General features: G+C 38.2%; 1 protein-coding gene and 1 long non-coding RNA gene across 7 annotated transcripts in view; both read left to right on the top strand.

Moving 5' to 3' along the window:
- LOC120407888 overlaps positions 1-14538 on the top strand; it is a 55403-nt gene extending 40865 nt beyond the window's left edge. Inside the window, exon 3 of the long non-coding RNA XR_005600304.1 lies at positions 14423-14538. This is a non-coding gene — a long non-coding RNA (uncharacterized LOC120407888). The remainder of the gene's footprint in view (positions 1-14422) is intronic.
- BNC2 (basonuclin 2) overlaps positions 1-15476 on the top strand; it is a 431062-nt gene that overhangs the window by 198282 nt on the left and 217304 nt on the right. The gene's annotated exons all lie outside the window — the stretch shown is intronic.

Here is a 15476-nt window from a genome sequence, read left to right on the forward strand (position 1 = left end):
TATTTGTCTGCTAGCTCCAGCAAAATGCAAACTGTGTTGTTGTTTTTTTAAATAGATAAGACTTAAAGGATCTTGTCTTTGATTTTAGGCATAAAAAGGCCATTCCATCCCCATGAATTCATTTGTCAGCCAGATAAGTCAAGTCAAGTTTGTGTACAGAAGAGAAATGTGTATTAATAGCAATGCACCTTCTGTTTTATAAAGCTTGGTTGTGAGGCTCATGATGTTATAACAGAAATATTGTGATGATGGAACAGTGTTTCTCGGTATGGTTTTGTCATCAGTTAGAGCAATTTTGTCTGGTAGTTCTGCATGCAGAACTTGCACTGAAGTTGTGTACCTCCATAGAGATATTTGTGCAAAAGAATTGTAAACCTGGCTCTCAGTAAGGAATGCAATTTTTTTAGCATGGGATTTGTATTCTTTTAACCTCTTGTTCACTTCCCCCTTAAGTATAAATAGACTTCAGATACTATTTTATCAAACCACAGCAAAGTTAATTAGAAATGCTACTTTCTGTCTGTAGGCTATATTTTCTTGAGCTGCTATGACCCAAATTAAAAAAAAATCACTAACCGGTGTATATGTAGCTATTAGGGATTCCTTATATAAAGTAAGCATGTTTCCTTTGCTGTTCAAAGGAATTATGTTTACAGGTACTCCTCTTAAAATCAGTGGCTAAGTGTTTGAGAAACTTCCCTTGAAGTTGGGTGAATTGGTGATTCTGTTGTCCTCTGACTGGGAAGCAGCAAAGTAGAAAGAGGAAAAATGTGTTCATGGAAACAATTAGCCCGATCATGTAACTCCTCGGTGTGTGGCACTCCCATTAAAGTATATAATATAACATTCTACACCTGCAGTAGCTGCAGGATCAGGTCCTAACTTTGTAGTGGAGAATGAATACAGTAACATACGTCCTGGTTTTTCAAATGTACTGAGCACCTGCAGCTCCCACGGACTTCAGTGAGATTTCTGGATACTCGGCACTTCTGAAAATCAGGCCAGTAGGATTTAGTTCACACCCCTACCCTCAAAAAAATCTATAAGTTGATTTCTGTGGCAATTATCAAAGAAAATATATGTACCTATTTCCAAATCACTGTATGCGTTTTGTATGTCTGGATAGACCCTGCCAATATATTGCTGCCAAATGTGTGTATTTTCCTTTGATTGAACCGGATTTCAAATACGCTCCCTGCTATGGCATTAACAAGTAGCACAAAACCCATGTAATTCATGCACAAATATTATTTTTATGAATTGAGCTATTAGCGTATGATGTGGCAGGCATTCGAAGACTTACCCTTGAATCATGCTTGATTTATACTGTTTGAGTGAACTGGGAGAGTAGAACTTCACATATAACAAAATGAAATGGTATATTTTGATTGATTCTAGGCTAAAGAATAAAAATTGTATAATGTTAATTTAAAAAAAAAACCAAAACCCTGTGATTTGAAAACATAGGCATTTTATTTTGAAGAGACTGTTTACCTCTTCCACTTGATTTCCTAAAATGAAGCAACTATTTCCTAGTGATCCCTACAATACTGACATCCCATTCTAAATGTTAGATTTTGTATTATTTCTGTGGTTTGTGAATCAGTAGTCACTGAAGGATTTCAGACAAATTATCCATGAATGATTTGTTCACAGTTTTCTTAATGAGAAAAACCAGAGAATACGACCGCATCACAATAATGGTAAAAGTACATTACCATTAAGCATTACGTTCGGGCTTTTGTTGAAAGCTCTTCAGCATGACGACGTTACTAAGCACAAATTTTTCACAGTCACAGTTGAGCTATGCAGACATATTTGAGTTTGATTTAGTCTGTTTTCTTGAAGTTATTCAGGGCAACTATTATTCTGCCTTTACCAAAATAGGAATCTATTGATTAAAGATGAGGTTTATAATGGAAAACTGTAGCTTCATGCATTGGAAAACAACAAAAAGTGGGGGTAGGCAATGCCTCCTTCATGGGTGGAGGGCACTATTGTTCAATCTAACAAGCCACTGTTTAAATCTAAGAGAAAATAATATGAATTAAAAATGACAGTCTTCTTTAAAATGGAGACACAAGAGGAGGAATCCTTGCTGCTTTTGCACTTCTTCTTTTCTCACCTTTCCCAAACCTACTCACTGCCTTTGCGTGGCCTCACAATCTATTTCCCTCTGGTTCCTCTTCTATTTAAAATAGATAAAATGAATGTTCCTTAATTTGCCTCACATATGGGCCCCCTTTCACCAGATTCACTCATACCATTTGGTTATCAGCCTTTTTTCCCTCAGAAATGAAATTTCAGGGAGTACAGGGTCTGGGGTGCTTCTGAGCCTTGCAGCTTGGCAGCAGGAAAGAACAAACCCACTTCAAAGGTGGAATGTGGTTCTTGAAGAAGGTTTTATCTTCCTGGCAAAGTTGTGACAGCAACCAATGTGGAGGTTGTGAAGCATGCTTGTAACCAGTGTATCTAATTCCTATAGTATCTAGCACCTGGGTGTGTTTCTGAACCTCAAGGCAGGTGATAGCTACTAAATTTTCCAAAATCCCCACTTTGAAGGCGGTTGTAGGTAAATACTGTGTGTGAAAGAGAAGATGCAGCATTATGATTATTTTTTGTGGTTACCTTTTTTTTATTGGTTCCATAGCAAATTTGAAGGGAAAAAAATTACAAGGTAAGAGTCATGGAACAAGCAGATGAAACAACATCAAAGTTTAAGGCTGAGGGCCCTAGGGTACAGCTAAATTCTTTTATGCATAGATACTCATATAGTGGTTCCTTCAGTTACACTGTATACCCTTTCTGTCTCCTTTTCCTGCACATGTAGTTTGTCAGAAGGAATTCAGACTCTCTAACAGTAAAGTAGAATGTCATAGCAAGAAAAAAACCTGTCACGAACAAATGTGTATGCTGCTTATCCCTACTAATTGGGCTGATTATTAGAGACATCCACCACAGAAATTATTTTTAACTAACTTTTATAAAAACTTTTTTCCTTTGGTGAAACGATTATTTACTATTTGTATTGCAGTAGAGCCGAAGAACTCCAGTTATGATCTAGGACTCCATTGTGCTAGGCACTGTACCAACCCAGAATAAATCTTGTTGTTACCCCTATGTTTGATGAAGAGATCCCAAATTGGAGCATCAAAAATACTGGAAATCTCATTGCCACCCATGTAGCTGTGGTATTGGTGATGATGAATCCTGAGTTATATGTTCAGTGAACCAGGAAATAACAAAAGGATATCACCGAAGGAAAAAGATTTTTTTTAAGCTAGTTAAAACTTACTTCTGTGCTTAATTCAATTTTCATTTAAATTTCTGGTGGCAAGTGAAAGGGAAGCAGTTTAAGCAGCCAGCTAGCTAAGTATCAAGGACAGAATGTCAAAAGAAGAAAACACAGTTCAGTTGACCATGATGGAATTACATTGCAGTCAGTAGTGAGGGCTAGAGATTGTTTGTTTTTAGTTTTTGTTTTTCCATGGTGAAAGATATTGACCAGCTAAAAAGGCAATTAGTGCAAGTCTATTCTTATGGCATGACAAAGTCTCCATCAGTGGGACTGAATGGTGTAATAAAGGTAGTAGTACTGGAGCTCTTCTATTGGCATACGACTCTAAGCTGCAACACAGAAACTTCCGCAGAAGGAATATAAGAACATGCGAATGGCCATACCGGGTCAGACCAGTGGTACATCTAGCCCAGTATCCTGTTTTCCAATGGTGGCCGGTGCCAGATGTTTCAGAGGGAATGAACAGAACAGGGCAATTATCAAGTGATCCATCCCCTGTTGTCCGGTGCCAGCTTCTGAAAGTCAGAGGTTTAGGGACACCCGGAGCATGGGGTTGTATTCCTGGACATCTTGGTTAATAGCCAGTGATGGACCTATCCCCCATGAACTTATCTAATTCTTTTTTGAAACCAGTTATAGTTTTGACTCTCACAACATACCCTGTGACAGGTCCACATGTTGACTGTGTGTTGTGTGAAGCACTTCCTTATGTTTGTTTTAAACCTGCTGCCTATTAATTTCATTGGGTGACCCCTGGTTCTTGTTGTTATGTGAAGGAGTAAATAACACTTTCCTATTCATTTTCCCCACACCATTCATGACTTCATAGACTTCTATCATAACCCTGCCATTAGTCATCTCTTTTCCAAGCTGAACAATCCGTATCTTTTTAATTTCTCCTCATATGGAAGCTGTTCCATACCCTTAATCATTTTAGTTGCCCTGCTCCATACGGTTTCCAATGCTAATATATCTTTTCTGAGATTAAGTGACCAGAACCGCATGCAGTATTGAAGGTGTGTGCATACTATGGTTTTATATAGTAGTAGTAGTATTTTCTGTCTTCTGTATATCCCTTCCTAATGGTGCCTAACATTGTTAGCTTTTTGACTGCCACTGCCCATTAGCGGATATTTCCCTAGAACTAACACAATGACTCCAAGATCTCATTCCTGAGTGGTAGCAACTAATTTAGACCCCATCATTTTGTATGTATAGTTGGGATTATGTTTTCCAGTGTGCATTGCTTTGCAGTTATCAACATTTAATTTCATCTGCCATTTTGTTGCCCAGTCACCCAGTTTTGTGAGATCCCTGTGTAACTCTTCACAGTGTACTTTGGACTTAACTATCTTGAATCGGAGGCTGAAGCCCACATAGGGGCAATAACCTTTTGAAAAAAAAAAGTCTTGCAATATAGCATAGTGAGCGTGTCGGATGTAGTCTTATGCTTACATGGAAAACTATTGCCTCTTCGATTGGAAAAAGTGGGCTCTAAGGCTTTATGCATTTTACATTCCGTTATCTGTCGCTCCATAGCCTGTACGGTAATGGTTTTCCATTCTAAACATCAGCTTCAGTCAATATATGCAATATTACACACCTCACAGTTACATTATGACCTAAATATGTGAAATGTGGTTTATGAGTCGCTGACTTACTGTAAATCTTTTTTAAAAAACCTAAAATGTTAGTACTATGACTAATTCTGACTCCCTCAGCACAGACAGAGGGATTTTTCCTTTGTATGAAAATTGTGGGAGGGTTGGGGAAATCACAATACCATAAACCACTGGGTCAAGTTATTCACATCCAGATTGATCCTTTGTCATCTCCTTTTCATTCACATAGTTGCTTTGTGAATTATCAACTCATTCTGGCAGAGACCTGTTCTGAATTACAATCAATTTAAAATCTAAGAATCTATCAAAACCATATTTATAGCTGTAGCAAAATGTATATTTACATTATAGTCTGTCCAACATGAGAAATGTCAACAATATTACAGTGTATGCTTTATCCTGACTAGCAACAGTAGCTCTATCCAAGTTCCAATCAAAAGTACAGTATAAACTCAAAATAAGTTTTACGACCTATGGCAGAAAGGCAATACAAGGGGAAAATGCCAAAACCAGATAGTTATATTCAGCAAATAAAATCAGTATTACAACAATGCCTAACAATGCAGTTGGAGGACAGTTGTCATTTCTGATTTGTGTCAGAATAATTTATGTTTTAGATATGTAAAAAGTCACTCCTGTCTTTTTCTTTTTGAAAAAAATAAATGTACTTATCGTTGATGGTGCTGAGTGACAACTGTGAAGACTGACATTCTCTCTCTATTTCTAGCTACAGAATAAGTGAAAGGGCAGTGGTAATATGAGCATCCACAAATGCTCTACCAAGAGAAGAGGGAGGTTCCTATATTTGGTGGTGCACAGACAATTCCATCTGGCTTACAACAGAACAAAGCAACAGTCCAAACCTAGTAATTGGTGAATAGGGTTGCGGTAGGTTGGAGATGAAAGGCAAATTCACACTGGCTGCATATTGGTGATTTAGTCTCTTTGTTCACTATGAACATGTAAGGCACTTTGAATTGGCAGTAAATAACAAGTGTAAAATGCACTGGTGAATAGCCCTATATAGTTGACTGCTATTGGTTGATTGTCTTCTATCACAATCTTAGTAGGGGCTCATGAATGCCTGTCATGGTGTTGAGCAACATTGGCAAGCAAAATGATGGAAACACTACAATACAGGTTGTGTAGTCCCTAATCATGGCAAGTCACATGGCAGTTCGAGTTGTAAGCCTCCCAAGGCCATCACTCCAAGAGACTTCCACTAGTTGGTGAATGCATTCCAAATAGATCACCGATTCTGGCATGAGTTATGGAGAGTGAATCATGATAAATGAGCAGGCAGTCATAGGGATTCATGAGGGTGTCTCTTTCTGTACCAGTTCAGTCGTTCAGCATTGAAGTCAGGGCCGCCCAGAGGATTCAGGCCGAATTGCAGCCGAAGACCCAGAGCAGAAGCAGCTCCGGGGTCACGGGCCCCGTGAGAGTTTTTCGGGGCCCCCGGAGCGAGTGAAGGACCCCGCTCCAGGGACCCCGAAAAACTCTTGTAGGGGTCCCTGCGGGGCCTGGGGCAAATTTCCCCACTTGCCCCGCCCCTCTGGGCAGTCCTGATTGAAGTTATGATGTATAAGAAGTTTCCACAGCTCTGCCATGCAGCACTACACAACTGAGTCACCAACCTACTCTGCCTTCTCACTGAAACTGTAATTGGTGCAAAAGAATTCCTGGTCTGTGTCCAAAATGCTGCTGCAGTATTGCCATCATGGCATCTGCATGGCTATCATCAATTTCCAGTGTAGCAAAAAGTGTGTTCCAAAGCAAAGCAGCAGAATGATATGTTTTTAGCCATTAGAGACATGAAGGCCAGTAGCAGATGGATATATGTGAAAGTAGGCAAGCCATAATGACCACAGCATCATCTGTTTTCCAACAATAGTAATAACAGACATAGTAAGGTTGAGTTATCTTGGTCATCATTTTATTTTAGTAAAACCTCATAGTGCCAGATTGGCTAAAATCATTTTTGTATTACTGTGCTAGCAAGTTCAAATAAACATCTTTATGCTAACAACCGAAACAGCTTGACTGTTTCCCCAGCCTGCTTAGTGCTTCCTTACCAAAGGTTATGTTTCTTAAAGGCACAATAACACACTTATCACCTCTTAAACTGGTAATCATTGCCAGGTTGGGCAAAACTAAACAAAGCTTTGTTACCCAATGTTTTTTTGCAATTTTGCGAGTTCCATTTCCCATTTTGTTGTGGTGGAGACCTTTACGGTTTGCATGCTTTGAGTGCTGTATATGGCCTCATGACTGTTTACTTGATCTGTGGCCTGCCTGAATTATTGCCTTTAATGACCTATGTGGGGTTTTTGATAGGTACCTATAGCTAAAACTAGAAGTTGTTATAATTTTTTTGTATTATCATAGTGCTTAAGAGCTCCAGTCATAGACCAGGAGCCCATTGTGCTAGGTACTGCACAGACACAGAACAAAAAGACAGTCCTTGCTCCAAAGAACTTGCAGTACAAGTTCTGAATCAGAAGTGGCTTCAGAATTGTACACCATAACAATATTTACATTTTATAACTACATAATAAATTTAACAAGTGAGAGATTATAAAAATATATATCATTACAACTGTGTCTGGACTGACAGCTGTTCATCAATTACTGTAAAATAGATACAGTGCCTGAGACATCTGATAAAAAGCAAAATGTTTAAAATGTTTTTGTGGATTCTGGGATAGGTTATTCTGGTTTCTCTTCTATGCAGGTGGTAAACAGATAAGATTCTGTTACTTATGTGTGAAGTTCAAAGCGAGGGAACATATCAGATCATTCATGTGCATGTTCCAGTATTATCCACAGTGATCCAGTGCTGTTCCATAATGATATGAACCGTGGTTTTTGAAAGATACCTATCGTTCCTTGCCAGCTTTGTAGATCTCTTTATTGTAGTAGGTCAGTCATAAATGTAGAATACAGCCAATTGAAAAGTATTTCCCAATAATATTGTCTTGGTGTGTGGTTCCCCCTCCCCTTTAAACGCTCCTCCTTCCATCTACTTTTCTCTTTACATGTATGTATTGTATTGGATAAGAATATATCAAAATGCATCAAACAAAAGATCAAGGGAATCCCAAAATTACCTGAAGGAAAGAAAACAGAGAGTTGAAGATGAGAAGAAAATGAGAATAACGTATAAGTAGAAGCACTCATGACAAAAACATTATGGAACAATATATATATTTAAAAAAAAACAACCTAGTGAAGAAAAACTATTTTAATATGTAAATCTAAGCTCTCTAAAAAAGAAGGAAAACATCTCAAGTGACGGGTCTCGAAATAAGGTGCAGTGGGGCCCACAGTAGCCAAGGGGGATGTCCAGTGATTCAAGTTTACCTGTATAAGCAAATTTTCTATGTAATAAACAAAATGTAAACAGAGAGAGAGTACTCAACAAGGGACTAAAGCCTCTATTCTATAAAGACATAACATACGTTTAACTTAATTCATGAATAGCCCCATTAAGCCCAATGAAACTACTTGCATGCGTAAATGTTAATGTATCACATAAAACAATAGGCAAGCTCTGGAAAGAACTTTTGGAACTTGTAAAAGAATATTTGTTGTGTAATGGGGTTGTGATTATTTTTTTTTAACCAGGATTCTACACTGCTAATAAGCAAATGATGAATTTAACATTAAGTCTTCCTTGCAGACCCACACAACAATTACTAGAAACAAATTCAGCGTTAAGTTAAGTGTCAAGGATATTTTTTTTATCCTTTACATTTGTGGCAGATATGATAGGATTAATATTAATAGTTGTATCATCATCATATTGGTAAAGTAATAGTAGAACAATAATCTTCACTTTATTCCAGTCTTACAAAACACCATAGGTGAAAGAACACATTGGAATAGAAACGACTTAGTGTTGTAGTGTAGGAATTTCGGTCAGTAGGTACGTATGCATTTACTTGCACTCCTACCTGAAAATCAGGCCTATCAGTATTATACAGTACAAAATGTGGGATGAGACTATCACATTTTGTAGCCTGCGCTGTGACTTAAAAGGCCAGTATAAAGTGTGTCTTTTACTACCTGGGGAAACGTGGAACCCACAGCAGGATGTTGCTCCTTTACTGCAAAACATTGCAATACATATTATTGCTAAAAAGATGTATTACATACATATTTAATACATATATATTACTGCTTTAAAAAAACCTTCCACATTCTCATATAGTATTGACTGATTTGAAATATGAGAGAAGAAACATTTGTGATCATATTCTGTAAACAGAGCTGAATTAATGAATGAATGGTTTAATATGGGTTCTGGCAAAATCACAAAGAGCCTAAAAAAAACCATGAAAGGACATCATCATTGTATTCCAGGTGTACTTCCCTAAAAGATATGCACTGACCGGTATGGAGAGCAATAGATAAAAATCAATGGCAATTTGGCAACTTACTTTTTCTTAAACAAACACATTCTTTCACTGTATCATCCAATAATGAAGTGAGTATCCGTTGGATACTCCGGTAACAATTTAAAGGTACACTCTCAACTTAAAAATTACACATCCTTCCAACATCTTCCCAGGTGTGCATATGGGTCTTTCTCACTGCATCACAGCAGAGAAAAACCTTTTTAAAATAGGATAATATGATTTTAAAATAATTGAAGTTGGCAGGGGTTCAGGAGTAAGTGTGGTACCCATAACTGCTTTAACTTTTTTTTTTTTTAAACTGACCTGATTTCAACTGATCTGATTTGAAATGAACCATAAAGGTTTTTATAACTAAATCAATAACATAATTTAAGGGCAAAATCCTGCAGTTGTCTGTCAGAATTCCCACTGATTGCAATAGAGTTTTGACAGGATAAGTATGAAATAAAGACTGCAGGACTGGACTCAGTGTACAGTCTTTCCTGCCTGTGATATTTAATTTTCTATTACTCTTCTAAAATAGTGTTGTTTTTGTGTGTATTTTTAAAAATATTTCTCAGTGTTGTTGATATGCATGAAGGGTGCAAAGAGGAGATTGGAGTGAATTGGAGTGTCCCTTGGTTGTGCTAGTTGATTATTTTGACATAAGAGAAAATTCTGTGGACCATAGTCTGTAGCAGGGGAAAGCAAAGAGAGGAAAGTGGAAGACAAGCGGCATCTTCAGATCCAGCACTTCTACTGGAAACATAAACTGGGGGAAAAAAAAAATTAGTAAGTAGGTAGCTAGAAGATACTTTAGTAAAGAAGAATCTCATTTTCTTCTGCTTCTGCCTCATTTCTAGCTATACCAGGCCATTGTTCCTTCAGAGGCATTTGTTGAGAATTGCAGATGCCCAAAGGAGTAAATGGATTCTGATTTGTGAACATCGATACGCCAGTGGATTGTACCATGTCCAATGTTGGTAGCAATGATAGTGTCAACACAAAAGCAAATTATTACCTGGATTTTCTGTGTGCAGTCTTTTATAATGTGTCATGCTTTTTGACTTCCATTAGGCTTCATGACAAAATTAAACAATCACTATTTCATTTGGCAACACAAGAAGTCTAGTTTTGGAATATTATTTTATTTATTTAATTAAAACATTTTTTGGAGTACAATTATATGGCAAACTGCAATCATTCCCCAGTAGATAGCTCCAATTGTTTACAGATTCATAAAGCTGGAAGGAATGTTGGAGTCATACCTGCAAGGTTGAGAGCATACAGCAGGTTGGCCAGAATTCTGAAGGCTAAGTGGCTTGTTAATAATTTTACATTAGGCGCTCTAATTGTGATTTTTGGGATATTTGAAAATAAGTTAGGGGATCAAAAAGTGATATTCTCTTGGACAATCTGGGGATTATTCAGGCCAGCAGTAGTTGCTGAGCAGTCTCAGGACTGTTGTTAAGCTTCTGATGTTTGCTATAGCATGTTTTTTCTCAGGGTAGTCTTAGTGTCTCTGATATTAAGTGATTCAAGGAAATATGGCTGTTTGGGGAGGGTGACGACATTGCTGCCGTCTGTGGGCAGGCCTGTGCGATAGTCCTTCCCTTTTCTCAGTGGGGGAAATCAGCATATGTTGTATGGGAAGAAGGTCAGTTATTCCCAGTGAGGAAGCACTGACCCTTTGTGAGATCATCAAAATGACTTTCATTTGTAATGATTAAACAAGGCTTATTTTGTATTAATGTGCAAGTAAAGCTGCCCTTTATTTCCACTAGTAGTGAGAGACTGGCTTAATAAAATTCAGGAAAGGGGATGGGGTGTGGGAACCGGCCGCTGTTGAAGAGGAGGTAGGAAAGTGTGGGACAAATATGCAGGGTTCAATCCCGCTTTCTCATACGTTAGTATAAACCAGGAGTGTAATTCAGATGTCAGTGGATTAACACTAGTGTAAAACGTGCTAGTGAGAATTAGGCCGAGAGTGTTTCTGACTGTTGTATTCCTCTGGCTCTAGCTTTTGCTTAGTCTGTGATATTCCCTCCAACATAAAACGAAACCTAGCAAATTTCTGGTCTTATGGCCCAGTCTATTTGAAAAGGCGTGTGCTTATAAACTACTTTTAATCGTTCATATAATGATTGGTGGCTCCCTGTTGTTAAACCACTTATTGATTCATCATTGTTGACACCGTACATGGCTGAAGGAACTGGTCCTGTCAGTCATTGATTGACTGGGAAGGAAGTGTACAGCTATTCCAACCCACTTTTTTTTCATCAGCAACAGTTACAGTAGGGTTGTGCAAAAGCTCCATGATGGTGAATCACTTACCTTATATGAAGAGGTGTCTTATTTGATTGAAATTGCTAAGTTAACTCAAACGGATGCATCTAAAATCTTTAGAACTGACAACACTGTCCATAGCCTCAGATCCAAGTTGGCTAATGGTTTACCTGCTGGAAAATAATTTAGGTGGGGAGAACAGCCCCAGTGTAAAATTGTTTCCAAAGCAAATATGGCTTCATGATATATGTTAGTTTTACTGAGGAGATGTTTCTACACAAATTATACTGTCAGACGAAACAAATGCATACTGTATAAAGCTAGGTTGGTTCAAGACTGTTCAAATAATAATGCTCAAGTCATAATTAATAGCTGTCTTGTTAGTACTGTTTCTGCATTTAGATAAGATTTAAAGCATTACTAGCCCATGTGTACAAATACTCAAAGAAAGAACTTAAGAAAAAATATGAGTACCAAGTGAAAGTGACTGTCATTCACATAGTGGAACACAGGATCATTTTATTATCTGAGACCAGAGCTTCTGATCACAGAGCTTTTTTCTTACAGGTTATTTTATATTTGGGGAACATTATGAAAAAGAGAAATCTAACAATGAAAAAGATTAAAAGTAACAAAGAATCCTGTGGCACCTTATAGACTAACAGACGTTTTGCAGCATGAGCTTTCGTGGGTGAATACCCACTTCTTCAGAATGCAGAAGAAGGAGTGGGTATTCAAAGCTCATCATGCTACTAAAGTTAATGTTAATCTAGGCTCTGCTAGCTTTCAGATGCTTTAGACTATCCAGACTACCACGCTGACTTGAAGATTAAAAGTGAATATCCAAAGCTCAAAACAAAACTACAATTTTAATGACATTTTATCAGTGCCTTAGAGCCTGTCTCTTTGCTACAGCTCATGGAATGTTTTATTTTTGTTATAATTACAGTATCTTGCCTGCACTTTGTCCCTCTGATCCTTCGTTAAAGCCCAGATCACTATGTGCAGACTATGCTTGTAGGTGTGATTTATTGAGTGACAAGTAGCTGTAGGGTAGAACACACGCCTCTGTACCTGAGTAAAGTATTAGATATCACAGAGCTAGGGAGAGAGAGGAGAAAAGCAAAGAGCAGTAACACAGCAGCTCCTGGATACAGATCAGACAAGAGGTTCTGCCACAAATCACCTAGAAACATGTCAGACGCTGCATGTTTGTTGTTTTACACTGAGGGCACAGCCGTAGTCCAAAAGTATTGATTCTTTTCTTTGTACAGAGACAGAAACTGTCAGCTGTAGCAGGCTGACCTTGGTATGGCTCAGACAACTATTCCCCACCCTGCCTACCAGAGGAACCCCACAGGAAAAGTGCAGGCAAGATATGCCAATGTCCGTTTCACATAAACAGAGAGAAACCCAAGCCTGCCGAAACAACTCCCATCCCTCCCCCCAGAGGCCCATGGTAGCTGTTCTGCACCATATTCCATATGACAGAGAATTCGATTTTTCCACTGCCCCAAAATTCAAGAGAAACACTAATTCCACTTAATCGGTCAAGAATTTAAGATCTACTTTAAGGAAAATAAATAGAAAAAACACCTCTTTCTTACAAAGGAGAAAGTTGTTTTCTGTTTTTATGGGCCTGGTGAGGGGGAGTGGGACGCAAGCCCACCTGCACTAATCCAAGTCAGGAACATTTTAATAGGATTGTAATTATTTGTGGTGTTGTAGTAAAATGACCCAGGCATATTGTGCATGTAAAAACATGACCACTTTTCTGAGAAATATTTGAGTTGACTTTAAACATTCTGTTACATTTTATTACCATGTTGCACTTCAAGTGATTTGTGTACTGTGCCTGCAGAGTTCACCCTTTACTTTTTCTGTTATGCTGATTTTCCCCCACTACCCCTAGGAAGGAGAAAAAACAACCCAGTTTTAACAGTCAACTGACCTCATTTTAGGTTAAGCTTTTCCTGTGAAGGTGCTGAGAGTCAAAACTGTTATGCCAAAGTTTGGGGGATGGTATCTCTAAAGGTGCAATTGGTTTTTTTAAAGTCCTGAACAGCATGGGCCTTTATTGAATTTCATAGAATCATAGAATTCAAGATCAGAAGGGACCATTATGATCATCTAGTCTGACCTCCTGCAAGATGCAGGCTACATAAGCCGATCCACCCACTCCTTAGCAAGTGAACCCTGCCCCATGCTTTCGGGAGGAAAAAAAAAAAAAGCCAGGCCCCCAATCTTCTTCCTGGAAGAAAATTCAAAAACCCCCCCCAAATGGCTGAGCCGAACCCTCCCCATGCAGACTCTCAGCTCTCCTCCAAAAAAACTGGAAAAGATTATACCACCATACACATAATTGACCTATTGACTAAGCCCGTTAACATATCCCATCCCATCCATCCTTCTATCTAGCTTAATTTAAAGTCATGGAGTCCCCTTCTTCCTCGTCCCCCTGTTTCCGACTGTAGACTGTTCCCACCCTTGCACCCTGATGGTTAAGAAACCCTGATCTTCCTGCTGAATCTGATGACTGACAGTTTATATAATTTGTAGTCACCTCTTTGAACCAAGTTCTGATATGTATCTATACTCTGAAAGTGCCCATTGTCTGAGAATTCCACCATTGTGCTTTGGGTCAGTGAGTGATTGTGCATTTTCTCTGGCAGCTTCTAGAGTGTAGAACCCACTTTCCCTGGACATCACCGTACCTCATCTTTTATTTTTAAAAGCATGTTAAAACACTACACTTTTTTTCTATTAGGTATTTTAGTATCAATTTTATTGTTTACTTACCTCCTAAAATGTGCTAGGTCCATTACAGACTGGAGAGAAGAATGGTCCCAGACCTGAAGTACTTTCATCTTGAACATGACACATCTCAATCAGCAGATGGGAGAAAAGCCAAAGAGGTAGATAGGGAGAGGAGAATATGAAGGTTGCCAGAGATCTTGGGAGCCCCTTGATAGGTTCTACAGTATCTCCACTGAAAATGATACTCCCCTTTTTGGTTACCATAGTTGGTATCCATCCATCCATCTTTATCTATGGTACTGTGCTGTATTTGAAGTTGTTGTACATGGCCTGAGCATCTTAGCAGGTGACAAGGGGGTGGTTTATAAAATATTTGTTGCTGTAACTCTTAGCAAAGGTGTATTTTGTATTATAATAAGTAAGGGTTCCAGATGATGATTCTCTTCCTAGTAGAATGTTACCCCATGAGCATATTACTCAAAATGGAAAGCATTGTAAGGTGAAGATATATTTTTTTTATATAGAATAACCTTAAAAATCCCATCAACACTGGAAATCTGGACTTCATCTGACATCACTTAATCCAGTAGGTATTGGAATGTTTGTTCAATCCAGGGTTTTACCAGTGCTTTTAAAGAGAGTTTGTCATATGAAAAATCACACTTCTTTCTGAAAGTGTTATCCAAACTGTGGTTACAAGTAACACAAAAGGTCCCTATCCTTCAGGGCTCCATATGGGCATAGGAGTCCAGTCTTGTTGCTGGATCTAAGGTTGTGGTTGCTGTTATTGAAAGATATTCGAGGAAACTTGCTCTTTTTCAGATTGTTTGCTTTATGCATTCGAAAGCACTTTTTGTATAGTCAGTTTCAATGTTTCCCTTTTCTAGTTAGTTTTCCCTTCTTCACACAAGTGAGAGAGAAAAACATCAGAATAATGTGAAAATCTGTTTGTAAAAGCAAAAATTGGCAGAGGCACTGAGAGTCAAGAGTAGTGTCAGAAACTAATTTTTATTCTTTTTTTAACTTGATTAGATTTCAAGATGGCTGTGTCCCATTAATACTTTCAATGGCATTTTGCAAAATATTCACTTTTGAAGGGGCACAAAGGTATAT

This window comes from Mauremys reevesii, linkage group 6, assembly GCF_016161935.1.
Source record: "Mauremys reevesii isolate NIE-2019 linkage group 6, ASM1616193v1, whole genome shotgun sequence".
Classification (NCBI taxonomy): Eukaryota; Metazoa; Chordata; order Testudines; family Geoemydidae; genus Mauremys; species Mauremys reevesii.